Raw genomic sequence first — 23,337 nt, 5'->3', positions numbered from 1 at the left:
GAAGCTGATTTTGTTGTAGTGGAGGATACAGATAAGAAGCATTTAGCTGCTTCTTAGACTGATTCTGTGCAAGGAAGCATTGCAAAAAGCTGGAGGATGGTGGAATGCAGAATGAAAAATTGCTGGATTTGCTTAACAAGACAGAACAGGAGATATATTTGCTGTGTCATGGGGTGAGCTTGCAGATTGTGTGTTTACTAAGGATGTGGAACAGAAAGAACAAGTTTTTGATAAAGATACTGGTAGAGAAGGCTCTTATTAGACTACAAGTAAAACTTTTCAGAAGTGGTCAGTGGTTACAAGAGGCAAGAAAAGGTATTATAAATGATTTTCTTTACAAAAAAAGGAACATTGTGTGCCGAAGAACTAGAAATGGTGCTGTTGTCGGGCAGTACTTTATGTGGGACAGTTTATATACTGCATTGGGATTGTCTGTAAGAACTGTTAGGTCTTTTATTTATTTAAAGAGCCTTTTGTGACTTTACATTTCAAAGTAATTTTTTGCTGCATTAATTCCAAAATGAATGTAAAAATTAAAAGACATTTATCCGTGGAACAATCATATTTTTGATGGTCAAAGACTGAATTTGAAAAAAAAGCACTTGTCTCTGCAATTCAGAGGTGATGTTACAGAACAGGAAGAATTAAAGAGATGTTTACTTAAATGCTGTGACAAAATTAAAAATATTAAGAAAACAACATGTAATGGAGGTTGGGAAATGGTTGTTGTTTTAAATGTAAAGCTAGGTGTTTTGCAGCATTTACTTATTGTGATATTTGTGGAAGGCTTTAGGGAAACTTTAAAGTGCCAAGGCCAACTAGAAACCTGTTATTTTTGAGGGACCACAAAACATTTCATTCAAGACAGTAAAAAGAATAAGTGCAACCAGTGTGGAGAGAGAAGACGTCATACAATGAATAAATGCAAAAAGGCATGTGGGGTATGTGAGGAAGAAGGTCTTTTTGGTTGAACATGTGCAAAAATAAAGTGTAACAGTACAAGATGAAAATGTAGAAGTTATCGAAAAAGTGAATCATATAACAATAATGCAAATAAGGATGGATAAGAAGGGGGAAGTGAATAAAGAAGAAACTTATTTTGTTCAAGAAAATGATGTACATACAGGCTTCCAGGAAGCTGGAACTGAGACATGAAACATGGTTGGACAACTATTAAGTGAGCATTCAGATCAGGAAGAAGGGAAAGTGGAGGGATTGGTTAGACTGGAGGGGAAATACTATAGGACAAAGGGTAAGAGTAAGGAAATTATGGTTTAGAAATATTCCTCTAAAAGTTTCAAAGGGGAAAGGAATAATGTTACAGTTGCCTTGATTAATGTCAACCATCTTATAAATAAGATCAGAAGATTATCAATATTACAATGATATATAGTTTTGTGTACTGATATCTGTTTATAACATGCAAGGTTTATACTTCTTGAAGACAGAATGAAAACTGAAAAATTATGGGAACACAACATTGCATGGAATTTAGGAAATGGGCAATCTTCAGGAATTACATTTTGTTTAATGATAGAATCAAGATGTTAGACATTCACATTGTTTATGATGGAAGAATAACTGTGGTAGACATCAGATGGAATAAGAATGCATTCAGACTAATTGGGGTATACTCGTGTGCTGATGTTAAGGAAAGGGAAGAGTTATTTGATGAAATGATACCTTATGTTATGGTTAAAATGAGAAATATAATGGGAGATCTTAACTGCAGTTTGAGGAATAATACTGAAAAAAGGTAAATCATGATGTTAAAAAATTGGAGGAGGTAATGAAGGGGGGGTTGCTTAAGACAATGAAATACAAGACATTTTACATATAAAAGAGGGTTACTGAAAACAGAGAGAGCTATATTTTGATGCCTGAACATCTAACTGCAAAAGATGGTGGTGTTATGGTCACATTTTTTTTGGAACACTTTTGTATTTAGATTGAAGTAGGAGAAATTGTGATATTATAAAAAAAGGAAATGGTATAAGAAGACTATCTGAAAAGGTGCTGCAGTTAGATTAAATAAATCAGGAAAATGGACAGTTTTGTAAGATGCATAACACCATGGGAGCTTTTTGTAAGTCTTGGATATTGTGATCGATTATATTTAAATAAAAGTACAGACGTGTATCTATGTGTGGAATTACAGCTAAGGAAAGAAGATAGAAAAGGGTATGAAAAGATAAGAGAAAGTATGTACACTAGTTTCGATGAAAATAATAGTGATTTTTCTATAAAAAGGAGATTTATGAGAAAAGTAAAAATAATGTTAAGGAATTACTAAATATTTTGTTAGAGGAAAGAAATAAGAGATATCTTCATATCTGGCAACAATGTTAAGTATGGCAAGTGTGTGTTAAGGGGAATGAAAGATGAGTAACGGGAAACAAAAAGATGTTATGGATATCATGAACATTTATGCCAAGATTTATAGAAAAAGTACTCTGAAGGTAATACCATATGGGGTGAAAATAATTTTTCTGTAGAAGCAACTGTAAGTTTGCAAAGTGAGATTACTTGGATGAATTAGTTAATGTGCTTAAGCTGTTAAAAGGGGGCTCATTGCCAGGGAATAAATTATTTGATAATGGAGGGTCAAGAAAATAATATATGAAAAGGTATTATAAGGTTTGTATGGAAAAGGAGAAAAACAACAACATGAAAGCCTGGAGGCTGATTACACTGAATAATACAGACTGTAAAATACTAATTAAAATAATACTACTGAGGTCTGAGAATGTTATGCATGAAGTAATGTTACCTAATATGTATGGACTGAAAAGTAGAAGAAGCCATGAATTATTAATTGTGGTAAGTGAGATAGTAGAGGACATGCTTTAAGGAGGGAGTGGTACCAATTTTATGATGGCTGATATAAGTAAGGCATTTGATGATGTCAGTCATAAATGTTTATAGGATATTTTGATGTAGGCTTAAAGGAAAAATAATGAACTTACTAAAAATGACATATAATAATAATTTCAGAGTAATGGTTACTTGATGGTTTACACTGCAGGTGCATGTGAAGAGAGGTATAAGACAGGGCTGTCCTATGAGTAGTGCATTATTTTCTTTAGTGATTAATCTTGTTGCTTGTGGTATGAGTGGTACATAAAGTGAGGGGGCATATAAAATACCTAATTCTTTGAGGTTTTAATTTTTTATCAAACACTGATGATGTTATAGTTATTGCAAGGAATTATATTTATTTGAAAAAAATAGTGATATTATTGAATTATACTTTAAAGAAAGTGGGATTACAGTTGAATAAATTGAAAGTAAGGATTTAGATGATGTAACTAACATTGAAGATATCTGCTTTGCTGATCAAAAAAATTGACTTACAATAGCATTTGGTAAGGTGGAGGAAGTAAAACAATGGGAGGCAGCAGGAGGAAAATTTAAAAAAGAATAAGCAATTTCTGGAAACATTTAGGTTACTAGTTATAAAGAAAGTGTATTTGATTAATCCTGTTATTTTTAGGTTAGGTTATATAGAAAATGTAAACCACAGAAAAACAGCTAGTGATCCAAACCTCAGCCAAAGAAGTCACCATTGTTTGCCAAGAAGTACAGAGTTCTATGTTAAAAGATGAAAAATTATTTATTGTAAGTAAGCGCTTTCATAGTGCTGCTCACACCACTTCATCAGACCTTTTACAACCATGGATAACAGTACTCTGTACTTTATACAAAAATTTGAATCAGCCCATTAACTTAGTTGATTTAATTGATTCAATTAAATAAATTAACTTGTTAATAACCCATGAAAACCTTCTATCACAGCTATGCAGACAGCCTATTGCACAACCTCTAACTACTATAAAAACATATATAAGAAATGCATATATAACAAACGTGTATGAGTGTAAAGACGCAATAAAAACTCATAAAAACACTTACAAAACTCATGTATGTATACTTTTAGACCAGTGCATTCATACAAAGATAAAGATATAAAACAAATACATACAAACATTTCTCTCTTTCTGCACATAAGAAATGCATATATAACAAATAACCATATATGTATGAATATAAAGACACAATAAAAACTCATAAAAAACACTTATAAAACTCATGTATGCATACTTTTAGACCAGTGCATTCATACAAAAGAATGCTATCATAACATGATATATAATCTGATTATATTAATCCTTGAGAGGGATTGGGAAATGAGAAAGTTGAGGTTATAAGGAAAAGAAAGTCAAGAGTTTGGTGCGTTAAGATGTGTCGGAATTTTTTATGGAGACTACTGATTAACAAATTACCTGCAAAAGGGATCATGTTATATTACGGCATGTATAATAGGCTATGTATATATTGTAATTAAATAAAATCTGCAGAATATGCTTGTTAGGATTTGAAAGGACAAACAAAGTCTGGAATTAGGTATGTGAAGAAAATACAAAAACAGAGGATGTGAACATGATTATGATTTTTTCTGGATATTTTGGGAACAATATAATAGTATGAGAGACTGAAATGAAAAAAAAAAAAAGTTTTTGATTGATATAGAAAGTCTGGAATGAAAAATGAAGACTTTTGGATGGATACTCAAAAGCAAACAGAAAATAACGAAAATAAATGGAAAGGGAAGAAAACATACATGAGGAAGGACGGCAATAGGCAGAGGGAGAGAGTGAAATAGAAACTGTAGAAGAAGAAAAAATACGGAGGGGGAAAAAGAGGAGAGAGTTTCCATGCAAGAAGAGAAGTCAGGAGAAGGGTTTGACAGTAAGAATTTTAAGTCCTAGCGAGTGAAAAACCTGATACCAAGGATAATGATTATATGTGCATAAACCAAGGAAAATATTCCATAGTGTAAAAAGTGAAAATAAGAAAAATGAACATTTGCAAATATTTCTCCTAAACTTAAAAAGAAGTAAAAACAACACTTTCAGAGTACTTTCAGTAAATGCAAACAGAATTATTAGAATTGTAAGAAGGATAGAGATAATGCAATGGTATGCAAAGTGTGATGTGGATGTTGTTATTTTACAGGATGTATGATTCCTTTCACCCCATGTGGATGTTATTATTTTACAAGATGTATGACTCTTGTCCCCAAGTAGAGGTAGCAACATCCTTGACCTAGTCATTACTAACATGGGCAAATGTTGTTCTACATCAATAGTCAACTCCTGGTTAGATCCAACCACAAACTAATCAACTTGGAAATCCACATCCCTCCCACCCCCACCCCACCTCTACAAAGGGTAACCACCATGAAAAACTTCTCCAAAGCTAACTTTAGGCTCCTAAAAACAGTGGTGGCTAACTTTATGGCACCCTGCAAATGGAGAATAGTTGCATGACTGCCAAATCATACACTAATGCACTGTATGATCATGAACACAAATGCATGGATCTCGCCATACCCAATAGAACCAAGATGCTCTCTTCCAAAAAAAGGAAGCCAATCTGGTGGTCCCCTGCCATGCCATAAACAAACTCTACAACAGGAGGAGGAAACTGATGCAGAATAAGGTGAAGTCCCAAGACTGGAAAACCTCCCTTATCAGCCTCAACAAAAAGTTGAGATCCCTCATCAAATCCTCTAAAGCTAGCTATGAAAACAGAATTGCAGCAGATAGTAAAGACAACCACAATGCCTTCTATAGTTATGTAAAGAATCTCCATGGCAATACCCATATTTTCTCTGAGCTACACAATGGTATCTCCTATACTGAGTTGACAGATTCAATGCCAACTTTATCCCTCTCACCCCCCCCCCAAAGGCCCAATCATAATGCCAGTAGATTGCCAGGCACCCAGTATTACTGCTGCACAGGTTAAAACAGCACTGTCCAAGGCCAAGAATAGAGCTTCTATTGGATGTGACAATATCCCTAGCTGTGTTCTACGTGAACTACAGTGTGAACTGGCACCTCATCTGTGTGCCCTGTTCAATAACAGCCTCACCTCAGGCTTTGTCCCTACCGAATGGCACACTGCTAGAGTCATCTCTCTTCACAAAGGAGGAGTGACTACAGACCTTGGGAACTATTGCCCCATTAGCCTGACAAGTCTGATATGCAAAGCTATGGAATGCATTATCATGGACCTAATAAACAAGGATATAGGGAATCTCCAAACTCTGGATCTCCTACAGTTTGGTTTTATGAAGGGTAGATCATGCCTGCTCAACTTGGTCGACTTCTTTGAGTAAGTCACCAGAGCTATAGATGAAGGCAGGGTGGTTCATACAGCCTACCTTGATCTGGCTAAGGCCGTTGATACCTTTCCCCACTCAGGAATCATAGAAAAACTCACTAAGCTAGACATCAGCCCCTATATCACTAGGTTGGTTGCAAACTGGCTCACAGATAGACCCATAGTGTGAAAGTAGCTGACTCCAGGTCAGACTGCTGATCAGTCATGATTGGATTCCCACAAGATTCGGTCCTGGGTAATCTCCAGTTTGGTATCTACTTCTCTGTAGTCCAGGCCAAACAGGAATGGACTCTGGCTGACAAAGTGTGCAGATGATTGCAAGTTGGGAGCTATTATTAATTCCACAAGTGATCATGACATCCTACAGAAAGGTCTCACTGAGACCAACAAATGGTGTCAGAACCATGGCCTTAAGCTCAATGCCAAAAATGTGTCATCATCCCTTTTGGGAAAAACCCAGTTCCCATGAATTACCACATCAATGGTAGTCCACTGATCACAGAAGGCACTATAAGAGATCTGTGAACACAGGTTGACAGCAACCTCTCTTTTGACCACCACATTGCCACTGTGGTCAGAAAGTCCTTCTATGTGGCACATCCTATTACTAAGGATTTTGCATTCAGGAAGAAAGAAGTCATTGTCTCCCTCTACTCTTCCCTCATTAGGCCATTCATCAAGTACAATGCCCCATTTGGCATGTACCTCACTAGACGCTTGCAACAACTGGAGAGGCTTCAAAAGTACCTCACAAAGAGGAGCCTAGGTCTTAAACACTTGTCCTATATGGACAGACTCAAAAAACTCCAACTATTCTCTGTCATGTATCGCCTGCTTAGAGGCAACCTCTGTTTGACTTACAAAGCCATGTCTGACCCAGTTCTGTTAGAAATGCTACATCTAAAGAAATCCCAATCCCTCTGCACCATACGCTCCAGAGACCTCAACCACATTACCACAGTCAACAGAGCATGCTGGAGGGACAGGTTCATAACCCAGATGCTGCCCATGCGATGGAATAGACTTCCCATACATGTCAAACAGAGCACCTTACTGGCCCTCTTCAAGAGAAATTTTGATGAGTGGAAGGAAAATAGAAAATTCACCCTTGGGATCACTCCAATGGCTCTACTCGACAGAGACACTGAGAACTAAGGTCGGGTGACACAATTCCAGGGTAATCCTATGGGCTAGGCTTGTAAAGGATCCAGGGCCATTAGCCTAGTACACACCCATGAACCCATGAACCCATGAACCTAAGGGAAGAAAGGCTGCAATCATAAACATTATGGGGTGGAAATGTAATAAGGAACCTAGGAAGTGCAAGTTGTTCTGGAGTAGCTGAATTGTATAAAGAAACAGTAGAAATACTCAATGTAATGCTGGGAGGATGGGAAAATTAACTGTCGTGGATATGAGGTGGGAAACGTTTATAGAATTATAGCATTATATACACAATCAATTTGCAAAGAAACAGAGAATTTATTACATCAAATATTAGACTATGTGACTGTTAACACAAAAATTCTATTCACGGGGGACTTTCGTGTGATTTAAAGGGCTGGTACAAAAAGTAAGGGCAAGATGTTAAAAAATACAGAAAGTTATAAAGTGTGGTAATTTAGCTGTGTGGAACAAAAGTCAATGGATTACAGAAGGTAGACATTTGTCTCTGAAATTGATTGCAGTTTGTTCCTGTGGTCACTGGTGCCTCTATAGATGCATCTTTGAAACATACTGCAGCTGCTATTTGGTTTGCCTCCTGAAACCATGCAAACCATGACTAAGTGAGGTTGCAGATATGTGGTGGATGTGCACAGGCTGTATTGTGCAAGATTATACATATTGTTTGACAGACAGCATTAGTATCACCTGTGGACTCATAGTCACAGCTTGGTATCCCTGTTCATAAATGAAGCCCAGTTCTTGAGTAGTGGTGCTCATTGGCTCAGCACTTGGTACATCACCTAGGGGTACTCTTGCATGGTCCCATAATTCTACCCAGTCCATACCATAGATCATGTCCAGTTCTGAAGCAAGAAGCCCACACAGTGGACACTGGAAGCATTTATTTTGTGGTAGCCTAATCCCACCATTGCTGAATGTCATCTTTGACTACAAAAAAAAACTTCAGAGTAAAGGGCTGCTGCATTCTCATCTTGTGACCCCATTTTGGAATTACAGTAGTATGGTCGCCATTCACTGTGTCAATTCCACTTGTTCAAATGACATTGACTGTGCCCTATCCACTCCCAAAATATGGGTAAATATGGTAGTGTATGATGTTTGTTTTTTTCATTTATTTGCAAAAGCCCAGCATTTCAACAGGGTGAAAGTGTTTGTACTTTATTTTGTTTTACCAATTAAATAATTTATAGCCTGTTCCAGTGTGCCCAGACCATTTATTTTTTTTTTCTGAGTTCATTGGTTTGAAGGTCTGATTGTTATACCATTTTTTTTATTGACAGAGTGGAACTATCAATGCAATTGTGTTTGCCATCATATGTGCTTCATGATAAAATATTCTGATACCTTGTATGCAGCATGTTTTTGGAATTATTAATGCAAACATGAACAAGCAATATTTGTCGCCTAGAGACACAGTAGGACGTAATTGCAGAAATGTCTGGAGGTGCACTCATCTGTAATAGTTGAGAGGTTGAAGTCCTTAAATGACATTTCTGTTTTTGACTTCATATCTTTGAGGCAATGCATGATAGATCACAAACTGTTGTTCTAAGTGTTTTCTAAGATTATAAGTAGTAATTCTGCCCCTGTTCTGATTATTGCTGTCCAGATTTCTTGTGCTAATAGGTTGAGAGGTATTGTGATGCTTTCTAGAACAGAATCTACAAGTTTTGCTTCATTTCTTTTATTCCATTTCTCAAAGTCTGTGTGGGTTTTTAGCAAATCTTTGAGGGTTGAATTCATTAAACAATGACCACTATTTGTGTGTTAAACTTCATGTCTTTGAGGAAATACATAAAAGGCAAAAAGTGTTATCCTAGCTACTTTCTAAGATTATAAAAAGTAATTATGCCCCCTGTGATTAGTGCTGTCCAGATTTCTTGTGCTAAAAGGTTGAGAGGTATTGTGACACTTTCTAAAACAGAATTTGTAGTTTTTTTGTCTCATATCTTTTCTATTTTTCATATACCATGTATATTTGTAGCAATTCATTTGTGTTTTAGACTTCTTATCTTTGTGGAAATTCAAGATAGAGCAAAAACTGTTATCCTACCAAATTTCTAAGTTTGTAAGAGCAATATTTAAAATTTGTATCTGATTTTTGTGCCTCTGCCCTCCATTCCTTTTGGCATTGCATTAATTTAATCAAATCAGACCTTCATCTAAGTACTTAAAACATGCCTAGTTTAGCTGTACATAAGTTATTACAATTGCTGAGTAGATTTTAATTGCTGAGTTGCTGTATATTTCATCCTGATCATCCTGTGGGCTAGCTGTATGTCTCTGCATGCATGACTTTAGTTGCTGTAGCTCCCTGTGTCCAGGCTTTATTCTCAACTGGACAGCTTTGCATCGTGTTCATGTGTGCAACAGTTGAGGGTCTTGACACAGTAGTTACTGTTGTTGCTTGAGTATTTCATCCCCAGATTTTAATCTCAGTTGAATGGCTTCTGTGTTGGATCTGCTTGGTCTTCTGTCTGTGCCAGGTTCATCTGTGTAACAGCTGGCTGACACCGCAATAACTGTTACTGCCTTAACCTCCACTATTAATTTTTCATGAGGACTGCTTTGACTTCTTTTTTTTTTTTCTCAAAAAAATTTTTTATTAATTATATGAATAGCAAGACAATTAAAAGATTATACATAACAAGAAGGCATAAATGAACATATAACAATTCATCTAGTGATAACAACCTTCATGAGATTTTTATAAGTTACTTCCACCTAAGTATCTTTGAGCATCAATAAATTTAAAAGCCATTTTCTGGAAAGTAACCCATTTTAATTTAGAATGATCAATCCAATTTTGTATTATATAAAGTTTTATTAATGAGCAAATAAAAATGATAACATGAATATCAACTTTTGAAAGATGAATCAATGGAATATGTAGAATAGCAAATTCCCACGTCAACGTGGATTTTTGATATCCCATTTTCTGCAGTCTGACTTTCAAAGATGTCCACAATCTGTGAGAAAAATGACAATACCATAGAATATGAAGGAGGTCTGCTTGGGGATGAGAACAGCATGAACACGAAGGGGACTTATTTGGGTTAAATTTGTTTAATTTGATTGGGATAAAGTAGGCATCATTATTAATCATTAATTGTGTGCATGCTAATTTTTTAAAATGGATAAATTCCTTAGTGTGTCTAATAGCCAGAATTTTCTGAGATTCTGACAATTGGGAATTATAATTCAACCAAACATTAGATAAAAGACAGTTGTGGTCCATCATTAAAGAATTAATTAATTTATATGAGTTTGAGAGCATTTTATCAGATGATGAAAGTATTTTGATAATCGTGTTAAGGTTTTTCAATTGTGAGTCTATGGGGACCAGAGATACAAATTTGTTTTTAATTATTGCTCTTAGTTGTGTAAGAATTGGTGAGTAATTCCAGTTTACTTTCAATAACTTACGCCAGTCAGATAAAGGCAAGTCAAGATATTTCAAAACATCTCCTACTTTTAGATTTTTAATTAAAGGATAGTTTGTTAAGTTCAAATGTTTATTGTCCAATAATATATTTGGGTTTAGATGAATTGGCTGAACATGGTGCGAGATCTTTTCTAGTTTACACATTTTGAGTAAGGTTTGGAAATCTCTAATCTTTTGTTTAAATACTGTAGATATATTTTTAATAAATAAACTATCCAGAGAGATAAAGGGAATAGCTTCAGGATTTAAATTATTAGAAATGACATAATTATACCATAATTGTATCCATAAAGAGTGATTTGGATAAGAAGTGTTATTGAATTTAGAGATAGTAAAAAGTTTATTGGATGAGACAATCAAATAATAGAGATAAAGATTAGGTAAACCCAAACCTCCCTTGTCCTTCGAAAATGCCAATCTAGAATAGGAAATTCTAACAGATTTAGGGAACCATATGAATTTTGCCAAAGCTTTATTTACAGACTCAAAAAAAATTTTTTGAAATTATCTGATCAGATGATGAGAATTGGTAAAGAAATTTAGGCAGAATATTCATTTTAATAATGGCCACCCTTGAAAGAAATGAAAGGTTAAGATGCTTCCATCTGTCCATATCAGACAATATAGAGTTCCATAATTTATTAATATTATTTTGAAAGGAAGATTTATTATTGTGTTCTAAATTGATTCCTAAATATTTTATATTATAAGTAAACTGAAAATGATCGTCTGGAAACAAAAAGATTTGTGTGCTAAATGATTTAAGGGAAAATATGAGTTTTTGTAGAATTTAAAAGATAGTTGGAAACCAAAGAAAAATAATCAATAGAATTCATTATTTTTCTGTAATCAGATAATGGAGTTTGAAAGTAGATTACTAAATCATCCATAAAAGCAGAGAAATGAATATTAGTATTAAGAATTCTAGGATGTTATGAAAAGTATTTTGAGTAATAAACAATAGCAAAGGTTCTAAGTAAATGTTGAAAAGAAAAGGGGACAATGGACAACCCTGTCTTGTTCCTTTAGTGATCTTTATCGAAGCAGAAAATTGACCATTAATGTATAGTCTAATAAACATTTTCTTTAAAAAAACTTTAAAAAATTTATAAAGAATAAGGAATATTAAAACATAACATAGTTTGAAATAGAAAGTTCCAACATACTCTGTCAAAGGCATTTGATGCATCTATAATCAAAGCATATATAGGGTTTGGATTTTTCTTAATGAGATGAAGTATAGTCTCTAAAGATAGAGTATTATCCCAAGCATGTCTCTGAGACATAAAACCTGATTGATCTGACGAGATAATTGAGGGTAAAATCCGTTTCAATCTGTTAGCCAGAATAGATGACAGAATCTTAATATCCACGTTAATTAAAGAAATGGGTCTATAATTTACTGGGTCAGATTTATCTTTATTATTTTTAGAATTAGAATGGTTTTGGATGTGTTCCAATGAATATCTGAGATATCATTAACTCTTATATGATTGTAAACTTTAAATAGAAAGGGAAGAACTACCAATTTGAAAGTTTTGAAAAATTCTGGAGTAAAACCATCAGGTCCCGGAGATTTACCCAATTTAAGATTATCTATTGAATCCGAGATTTCTTGTACCGATATAGGGGTAGAAAGTAGTTTTTGCTGATTATCATTAAGTTTAGGGAACTGCAAAGAGTCTAAAAAGAGTTTTGAGTGATTATCTTTAACAGAATTAGAAGAACCTGAATATAACTCAGTGTAAAGAGAGGTGAAAAGTTGAATAATCTCTTCATCAGTATTATATAATCTGTTATTATAAGATAAAGATGTAATATTTGGATTTCTGAAGTTAACTTTAATAATTCTTGCTAACAATTTAGATGGAACCTGGGCCCACTCTGAATATGAAGCAAGTAGCTTTTGTTCAGCTAAGGAGAGGTTATTTTGGTGAAGCAGAATTAAATCTTTCTGACAATCAAAAATTTGTTTTTCTAAAGTAGCATCATAGTTCAGACTAAGATGATTTTCCAGCGAAGAAATTCTTGATTTTAAGAATTCCTCTTTCTTAAAGTATTGTTTTTTGAAAAAAGCAGCTTTACTAATAAATAAACCTCTTAATCTTGCTTTACATGCAGCCCATTGTATGTCATAAGGAATGCCTGATGATTCAAGACTATTCACCATTTCATTTAGGATTTCTGAAGCTTGTTTGCAAATATCTTCATTTGACAATAAGTTATTATTTAAGGTCCACTTATTAAACATAGTTTTATTTTTGATATTGGGTTTTATGTTCAATTTTAGTGAAATTCTTGAGTGATCCGAAAAGAATCTGGGTTCTGTAGTAAAGTCCACAATATATTTTGAAATATAATCTGAAATTAGAAAGAAGTCTAATCTGGACCACGAATGATAGCACTTAGAATAATAAGTATATATATCATTCTTGTTTATATTTTTAACAGTGCGGAGGGGATCTATTAAATTATATTCTGTCATCAAATCATTTATAGCCAGAGTAGATTGAAGATTATAGGTGACAGTGGAGCGGAACGATCAATTACAGGGTTTATAACTGCATTCCAGTCACCACCCACTATAATATGATGATCCTTATAGGATGCAAGAATATTGTAAATTTTGAAATGAACAAATGTTGTGAATTACATGGGCCATATAGATTTAAAATTAATAAGGGTTTGTCCAAACCAGCAATAGAAGCGGTAAATAAGCACCACCTCCCTCATCATCAAATTTCTCATCAATAATATTCCCAATGAATTTTTGTTTAATGATTATAGCTACACCTCTGGAGTTAGATGAGTCACCTGAAGCTATAATCTTTTTGATCCATTTTTTTAACTCTTTATTCCAATCAATACGTGAAATATGGGTCTCTTGAATAAAACAAATGTTAGCCTGTGATTTAAAGATCATATGAAATAATAGTGACTTTTTCGCTTTATCTTGAATGCCTCTAACATTCCAAGAATCTAAAATTATGTCAACAGGCATATTCTACAAGTATAATCATTATTGATGCTATAAAAGTGAACTCAAGGTGCAAATCCAACACAACATTAAAAAGAAGAAAAAAAAAATAAAAGAAAAAACAGTCTTTAAGTATTCAAGCAAGTCATCAAATAGCATTTGTTGAAAAAAAAAGAAAAAAGTTTTTTTAAGAACCATGAAATGTATAATAATAACCTTTATCCTAACCCTAGTGCCTACCCACCAATCCCCTGTGATAAAGGAAGAGCAGAAGAACATAAAAAAACATTGTAATTATAGATAATAATAACCTCAAGTTAGAATACAAATTACTCAAAGGAAGCCTAACATAACATAAAGTCCGAGTAATACTACTAAAAATATATACAAAATTAACTAATTTCAAGACGTCCAACATGCTTAATCCCTACTTCTAATACTAATCTAAAGCTCCTATCCTTAAATTGAAATTTATAGTGATTAAATGTATTTCCTCAAGTATTTCAAGAGAAAGAGAAACAAGTAAATAATAAATAAATCACACTCTGCTTAACTAGAACACTCTATCATAAGAAGTAATACAATTAAAACTGAAAGATATGTAAGATAACATATATAAGTATAACAAAACCAACTGGTAACATTATAATATAAGTAAATAAGCATAGCATTACTGAACTAAAGATAATAGTCATGCACTATCTACTGAACCTTCTTTAGTACTTTAGTGATAATTTCATTAATCAACATGACCATTAGTATGATAAAAGCACTAATACCTGTAGAATGAGTATTTAGTTATAGTTCAAATAAAGCAAAAACAACTACCAAGCAACCATATCTCAAAATGAAAAACAATTCAGTCTGGAGATGCATCTATTAACTAGATAATAATAGTGCAGGAACTATTCAAAATGAAATATTATAAGCTGTAAGGTTTTAACACTAGTTAATATACATGAATAAAGTATAATTATATTATTAAATAGTAACTTAAACAGCATCATATATATTGGACTGGATGTACAACAATGTGCATACATATAATTTTAAATCTACTTTTTGAATATTTTACTAATGACTCTGTTAGGTTATGTAGCCATACTATTCTTCTAAGCTATAGATGTAATATAGCAAAACAGCATGAAAAGACAAGGCTTTTAAAGTAAACATTTTGAACATCTAATTAAAACAGAAACAAGCAAGCTAAATGCAGTAAATCTAAGGGCTTAAATATATACAGGTAGATTCAGCTAATCATATTAAAGATAGTTATTTCAAACCTTTCAAATAAGTAAAGGCTTTCTTAAACATAAACTACTAATCATAAATATCACATCCAGCCTCTGAGAAGAGAGAGAGCAGAGAATAGAAAGAACATGAAACTTTCATATGAACAGGTATACTTTGTAACATTTGTCAAATTAAACACTTCAGTATAATATAAAATATTGTATGAAAAAATATTCTGAATAGGAAAATATGTTCATTTCTTTACACATCCTTTAGAATTTTAATATATAAAACTAACCTGTTCATTTGTTTCCAGAAACATTTTCACTCTGCTTTATGAAAGTAGCAGCTTGTTTTGAAGTCATGCAGACACACTAAAAGTCACTGAATATATTATGTGACATGAATCTGTTTAAATTTAAAAAGCAACCTTCATTTATGAAGAGAAAACACTTTAAATAATAGCCAGATCTATTAAAAAGTTAGTGTTATTGAATATTTGTTGAAAACAAGCAGACTTGTGTATTTGAAATTGTCCTTCTTTCCTCACAAATGATGACATCACCATCCATCTCAGAGAGACTGTAGTGTGCATGTTCATGCAGAGCATCAGCTGGAACTCTGAGGGGAAGATTTTCTTGCTAGAATGTTGAGATGGAATGTTTTTCCCTCCAAAAATCATTTAGCTTACACAGAAGGCTGTAACTCCAAAGCTTGTAGTAAAATTAACATATTATCTATTTACACAGCAAGCATATGTGAGAGAAAGAGAAAAAAGTAAATACAGGAATTTAAATGCTTCTATTAATCCACACAAATCTAACAAGCATATATCCTGTCACTGCACACTGTCACACCAAATCCATCATGTGTAAATTACATGACAAGTACTTAAGGTAATATAATTATGTCACACCAGAATTACAAATCATGTAACACAAATACTGTCAGATTAAAGAAAAGAAAAGATCAAACCTTATTGTAGTTCTTTAACAGTAGAATATTAAGATACAGTGTCAGGAAGCTTTTTAAATGTTTTAAGAAAAATGTCTTTTGCATCTTTAGGATCTGAACATACAAATCTTTTGTCATTAGCTGTGAAAGACAAGGTATTAGGATATGCCATTCAAATCTAATCCCTCTTTTATCAAGTCAGCACAATAGGGGCTAGTTTTTGTCTATTTAATTTGATCTGTGCAGGAAGATCTTGGGAAAATGATAGTTTGTGAGACTTCCATATGAATTGTTTCTTTGTATTAGCAGTTTCTAGGATCTGGAAAGTGTCTTGAAAGTTTAGTAACTTAGTATAAATTAACCTTGGTGTGGAAGAATCTTGCTTTGTACGCAGTGCTCTGTGTGCTCTCTCTACAATTATAGATTTTGAAGAAGCTTCACAATTTAACAGTGTTTCAAAGATATTTTTAGTCACAGATAACAAGTTTTTATTGTCATAAGATTCAGGTAAACCACGAATAATGATGTTATTTCTTCGACTCCTGGCTTCCAGATCCAATATTTTAGCTTGTAAATCTGAAACAGTTTTATCTCTAGATTTAAAGTCACTTTCCAATAAGTCTGTTTTAACCTCCAAAGCTAAGATTTTATTTTCAATAGTAACAATACTATCGTTTATTTGCTTTAAAGATTTATTAAAGTCTGCAAACTGTTCTGAAAAGTTTTGTATAGCACTTTGGATTGGTTTTAATGCTATTTTTAGTTCTTCTAAAAGGAAATTTGAGCCATTTAAATCTTTTTTACTTACATTAAAAGTTTCTGTAGGTTGTCTAGATGATTTCAGTCTTTTTGAACCTGAATCTTTTTCAGGAGAGAGCATTGAAGTATATTTGGCCTTTGTAGGCTGAGTCTCCATGGAGTCAGATTTTGTAGCCATGCCCAGAAATGGAATGCAGTTAACAGGATACCAGGAACCAGGAACAGACTGGAGCAGTAGGAGTCCCAGCAGCAGAGAGACCAAGAATGTTCTGAGGTAAAATAAATCCCAGGATAATAATTCCAGAAGAAAAAATAATCCAAATGCGTAGAAAAAGATTTATAAAATCTTTTAGTATAAAAATTTGAGGAAAAAGGTTGATGTAAAGTTGTAAAAAAAAAACAAAAGTTAAATAGCTGTGAGGAGCTCAGAGAGTAAGGACTAGACTAGTCGGTGGCCATCTTGGAATCCCCTGCTTTGACTTCTTTAGAGTCTGCATGTCCTCTTGCACCCACATGATGTATTGTTTTCCTTATGCATAGCTATATATCAAGTTGTACTGTAAGTCTGGAGAGTTTCAAGTTACAAGACATGAGTAAGTACCTCTGGCTAGTGACTATGGCATAGTCCCTCAAGACACTGTTGCTGCTGGTCACTTCACTGTATTGTCTGGATTAGCATTAGTGGCCGGTTTGTTTTACTGTACTGGTTCTGAGCAAGGAATCTGCAAGATTCATGTTTGAAAAAAAAGGTCACTGCATCAGCAAGAGGCTGGAAACAGCACGCGTCTAAGCAGGTAAAAGCATCATGCATTTATAATAAGGCATGGGAGCGAAGTTATTCATGGGTGCAATCTGTTGCAAATGCAGATGGCATGACCAAGTGCACATCCTGTGGAACAACTTTCCTATTAAGTGGAATGGAGAAAAGGCACTGAAAAGCTTCCAGAAGTCAGACAAACATCAGCAAAGCCTTTAGCTCCAGAAACAGAACTTTGTAATGACGGAGTTTATTTAGCCTTGTAGTGCAACTAGTGAAGCTTCCAAAATGACAGCAGCTGAGGTGACAGCAGTTTGTCATGGTGCGAAATACAATCACTCATATGTTTCCATGGAATGTGGAGGTAACCTTGCACAGACAGTTACCCCCAACTCTATGATTGCTTTGAAATTCAGCTGTGAGAAGACAAAGTCTGGCAACATTGTAATGAATGTTCTAGAATCCCATTCAGAGGAGCTCCTTCTGCAGGATTGTGGCATATCCTATTTCACACTGGTATCAGGTGCATCCAATAAAAGGACAAGAAAATGTTCCCCCAGGTTATTCAGGACTACACTTACACCCATGGTACATAACAGAAACTTCTGAATTTCTATGAGGTTCACAACAAAAGTGCTGAATTCATCCTTAAAAGAATAAAGGACAGCTTTGTGCAGAAAGGACTAAAAGTACAAAATATGTCTAGCTATGCTGCAGACAATACCTAATTTAATTATGGAAAAAAACAGGTCTGTTTTTAAACATTTGAAATCTGGAGTTCCTCACACCATTGTAGCAAACTGTTTATGCCATGTAATACCTAAATGTGCAAAGCATGCAAGCAAGTCCCTTGCAAGGTTTGATGTATACACACTGGTTTTGAAAGTGCACTGTGAGTTTTCAACATCTGGAAAACACTGGGCACCATTGAAGGACTTCTGTTCACTCCTGGACCAGGACTTTATGGAGATCATACAGCATGTTGTCACAAGGTGGCTATCTTTGTTCCTAGCTGTGGTGAGGCTGGTAGAATAGTGGCCTGCTATTAGCAGTCATTTTATTAGTCAAGGGTCTGAGGAGTATCACCCCATTATCTGGAGATTTGTGGAGGCCAGTGAGGATGGCATCAGTGGGTATATCTCAGAGGCAGAGTGCTACTTGCATTTCCTGCTCTACATCATGCAGATATTCCACAAGCCTAAAGCAAAACTTGAAAGTAATACACACTCTGTCCCAGAGTTGTACACAGTGATGATAAGTCTTAAAGAGCAGCAGAGAAGGCTAGATGACCAGTTCTTTGGAGCTAAAGCATTATTTGCCTTAAAGCACATTACTCCAATGGTGGCACAGCAGGAGTGCAGGGATGTCTGTAATTTTTATAGTAAAGCATTTTGTTACTTGCAGAAGTGGTTTAACTATGATAATAGTCCCTTTAAAGTTAAGCAGGTCCTCAGCCTCCATCATCCTGTAACTTGGCCAGAACTGTGCAAAGTTGCAGATGTTTTCAAAATGGATGTTGACATTGAAGCACTTTACTCAGACTACTAGACTTTAGCTGCTGCATTGCTAGCCCTGTTACAGATGACAGAGGAATCTGTAAGTGATCACTGAGTGACCTTTTTCAATACGCTCCAGACTGAAAAACACTTTACAGACTGGTGCAGTTCAACCTTTCAATTTCCCCCAGCAACAGCTTCATAAAAAGTTTTTTTTTCACGTATGGGAAATGTTTGTACTGATACAAGAAACAGAATGCTTGTGTCTCTTTTCAAGGTTGAATTGCTGGTAAATTTTAATATGAGTTATTCACAATTTTATACATTTGTAAAAGTTAACCAGCCATTACTAGAGACTGCCAGATCAAATGTTAAATATAGATTTGGATACAGGCAGTAACTATAGCAAGTGGCCTGCTCTTGCTGGAAAACTTTAATACACACAACATACACACACACGCACACACACACACACACACATATATATATATATATATATATATATATATATATATATATACTATATATTTACATTATATATATATATATATATATATCAATACAATTGTGACAAGGCTATTTGTTTTATTTTTCTATAAAATTTGTAATGTGACCATGATTTTATATTCAATTTTCCCATGTTTATTCGTCTTTCATCCTGTAGTCTGTCATGTTACTTTGATGTATGGTTGTCTGTAATCAACCCTTAATAATGTACTGCTTTGAATGAATTACTGCTAAATAAAATACTTTACTCTAAATCTAATTCATTGTATATTTTATCCATTTAGTAACTGCATGTGGTATTAAAAACTGATAGGCTTTGTAAGATAAAGAGACTGTGGCTTCTAAAGGGAATGGGTGTGGCTAGATTATGCATGGGATGGGGCTTGTCTGTCAGGAAATGACACTATGGAAGTTGGCAACTCTAGCAGTTCATGAGGCATTTCTAACCATATTGACATCCCTCACTACTAAACCCAAAACTAACTTCTTGGGTAACTTCAGTTATCCAGCTTTTGGTGGATTATAATATAGGATTTAATCAGGAGGTCATCCAGGGCCCACGGTTTCATTCGACTTGGTCACAATTCACAACTATAACACAACCTGTGATGTACTGCATACTTGTACAGAAAAAAGAAATTCTGGTTCCACCCCACCCCCCAGCTTACAGTACAATCAGTAGTAGCAGACATTAACAGGAAGTACAAATATGGGAAGGCTGGTTTAAAAGAAGATGAGAATTCATCATGCTAATCTCTCTCTGCTGCACAGGAATTCATTCACATAGATGGGTCTTTCTGAGAAGATAGATACACACTTTTTAGACAATGGTCAGAATTATTGAGTATAATAAAAATGTGCTTCCAGTGCAAGCTGCACTAGTGTGTGAGAACAGAGCTAACAGTGTGCATGTGTGTATGCATATGTAAAATGTATTGTGTTTGGACTACAACCGTTTGTCTATTGTTCAGTACATGTGAGTAAGGTTATGAGCTGTTAAAAAAATTGCTTCTTGTACTTAAAGGGTTAGATTCCCTAAGCCTTCATTTGTTTTAGTGACCCTAAGCTTGTTCCTGAAAAGGGACAAATGTGTCCAGTGGCCTGTCCCTGGCTGTTAACAAATATGTTACACATTTCTCTTAAATTCCTGCAACCTTTACATAACCACTAATTAGTACTTTACTACATGCTGTTTGAGTATGAATCCCATCATGTTGCTTGTAAATGTTCTTACATTCACTGCTGCAGTATTCATTATGTATGGGATTCCCTGCCTTGGAAGCCCAACATCCAGCCAGTATACCAAAACCTACTGTTGCTGTAAGGTACGCAAACATCACCTGTACACTGCTCACATAGCATAGGGCATCAAGGTGGCATTCAGGTATATCATCCTCAGAATTTCTTTGCTGCCAGTCCGAATGCTTTTTCTGGTTGCTGGTCTGTTTACCTACATCTGTTTTCTTCAAATTGAATCTATTTTCATTCTCCACTGAATGCCTATGTCTTTTTCTGAAGTCTGAGCCATTGTAGAAAAATACCCCATTGGGGTTTTGTGTCTTCTTGGCTTTTTTGTTGCTGTTAGGGTTAATGTTATCCAGGAAGGGTAAATGCCAGTGTGGGAACCCATGTGTAAATCCCCATAAAGTATGTCACGGTAAGTGTCTTTTCTGCCTAGGAGCTTCTCACGACCATATGTCCTGTTCAAGTTGTCAGGTCTTCATACCAAAAGCCCTTCATGGTTGCCTTTCTTCCCTTTCTTTGTATCTCAAGAACCAGTGCCTTAAGTTTCTCACTACAGATACAATGGAAGGAATTTCTTGTCCCAATGGTCAGCCATTAGGGAAGAGGAAGGTGAAAAAAATTAAGACTGGAATCTTCTGCTCTCCAGCCTGTGCCAGGTGTTTCTCCCAAGGTCAAGGAGAACATAGAAGCTCACTCGGCTTTGTTGTCGGATTCCTCTGCTGTGACTGGGTTGGAGCTTGCAGCAAGTCAGATGAGGCTTTTCAGGCATTCGTTTTGGGTGTTCAGTGGGAACCATAGTTGATTATTTCTGAGGGGATTGGAGGTGTTCCCCAGATTCTAGTTACAGAGGAAGTTCCTACTATGGTTCTTGAATGCTGTTCCAGGGTTAGATCCTTCTAAGATTTATAGGGTGGATGTTCCTTTAAAAAAGAAACAGAAAAACTAAGAATGTTTCTCCAGCTCCTAAGGATACACAGAGTGAGTGTCTGGGCTTTACTCGGGGTTTGTTTAATGCTTTAATGGCATTGAAAACCTCATCAAGAGGTTTCTGGTCCCCCTTGGTCCTCTACTCCCCTTAATAGGCTCAGGGAACAGGATTCTTCTGAGGAGGAGTTGGATTCTGATAAGGAACCCCTGACTTATTCTACCCAAATTCCTTCTCCTTTGTATTATGGGTCAGAGGAGGAGGAATCTAATAGTCCTGATACTCATTTTGAAGAAATTTCCTTTGGGGGCACTATCTCTAGGATGATGGAATTTTTTTAAATGGGATTGTCCTCAGGTTTCTGACATCCATGAGAGGTATGAGTTGCTACAGTTGGAATCTCTGAGACCTTCTCCTGTTCCTCCTGATTTGGCTGCTTTGTTAGATGCTTTTCCAATGCCTCTAAAGCTCCTGATTATTTGCTCCCTGCTTCCAAGAAGCCTGATAGGTTTTATAGGGTGCCTGAGGATTGTAATTTCTTTGCACAAATGTCCTGTTCCTGACCCCTCTGTGGTGTCTGAAGCCTCTGACAAGTCCTCTCAATTGCTCCCCTCACCCAAGTTACTGCCTTCTGATAAAGACAGCAGAGCCATAGAAAGGGTAGGTAAAAAGGATTATACCTCAGCTACTTTGGCCTTTAAGGCTATCAATTATTAGACCTATTCCATGTATGTGTTGGATCTCCTTTCTAAGGCATGCCAGTTTATTTATGATCTCCCTCACGTCTGCACTTTCTTTGTTAGGGACTTCCTCTCAGGTAGTTTGTCATTCTATCAAGTGTAGTTATGATGTAGCAGATGTCTCTTCTAGGGCTGCTGCTCTTCGTTCATTGATGAGGAGGTATTCTTTCTTTAGGCTTCAGCCTTTACTTGATATTAAGGCTAAGTTGGTGGATGCTTCTCTGGATAATAAACTTTTGTTTGGGGGAGCAGCTGCTGGTTTGATTATGCTCCTTTAGGAAAAGGGGAAAGTCTTACAGTAGCTTAAACATGTATTTGTTTCTCCTATACCTAAATTTCACAGAAACTATCCCAATATGTCAGTCTTTGTTCATAGGCAATCTCGCCCTCCTACTAAAGGTAAAAAGAGTGGCAAGTGGGCTCCTTCTGCTAAGGCCACTCAGACTTCAGGGATTCAGAAGCCTTCCTTTCCTGATAAACCAGGTGCTGTATAACTATCTGTCTCTTCCCAGTCACATTCCTCTTTCTCCTCACCTTTCTCTTTTTCTTCCTGTTTGTCTTCAGATTACTCAGGATTCTTGGGTTCTATCCATTATTTATCAGGGGAACTTCATGGGGTGGAAATACCATCCCCCCATTTAAGGGCATTCCTCAGCCTCCTTGAGAACAACTCCCTTTTTTCCCAGAGGTTCTTCAAGATGCTTTGACTCTGAGTACTATTCAAGAGGTGCCTGTGTCCCAAAGGGGGAAGAGTTTTACTCAGGAATGTTTCTAGTGCCTAGAAAAAGGGGTACTTGGAGACCAATTCTAGACCCCCCTCATCTAAACACTTTTCTGAAGGTGCCCTACTTTTGATGTTGCCCCTTCAGCTTCTTGTTTCCTCTCTTGCCCCCCCCCCCCCCAAGGCCTATAATGTGTCTCT

Source organism: Protopterus annectens, chromosome 15.part0 (genome assembly GCF_019279795.1).
Source record: "Protopterus annectens isolate FY-2018-M chromosome 15.part0, PAN1.0, whole genome shotgun sequence".
NCBI classification, from domain to species: domain Eukaryota; kingdom Metazoa; phylum Chordata; order Ceratodontiformes; family Protopteridae; genus Protopterus; species Protopterus annectens.
This window is presented reverse-complemented; position numbering follows the sequence as displayed.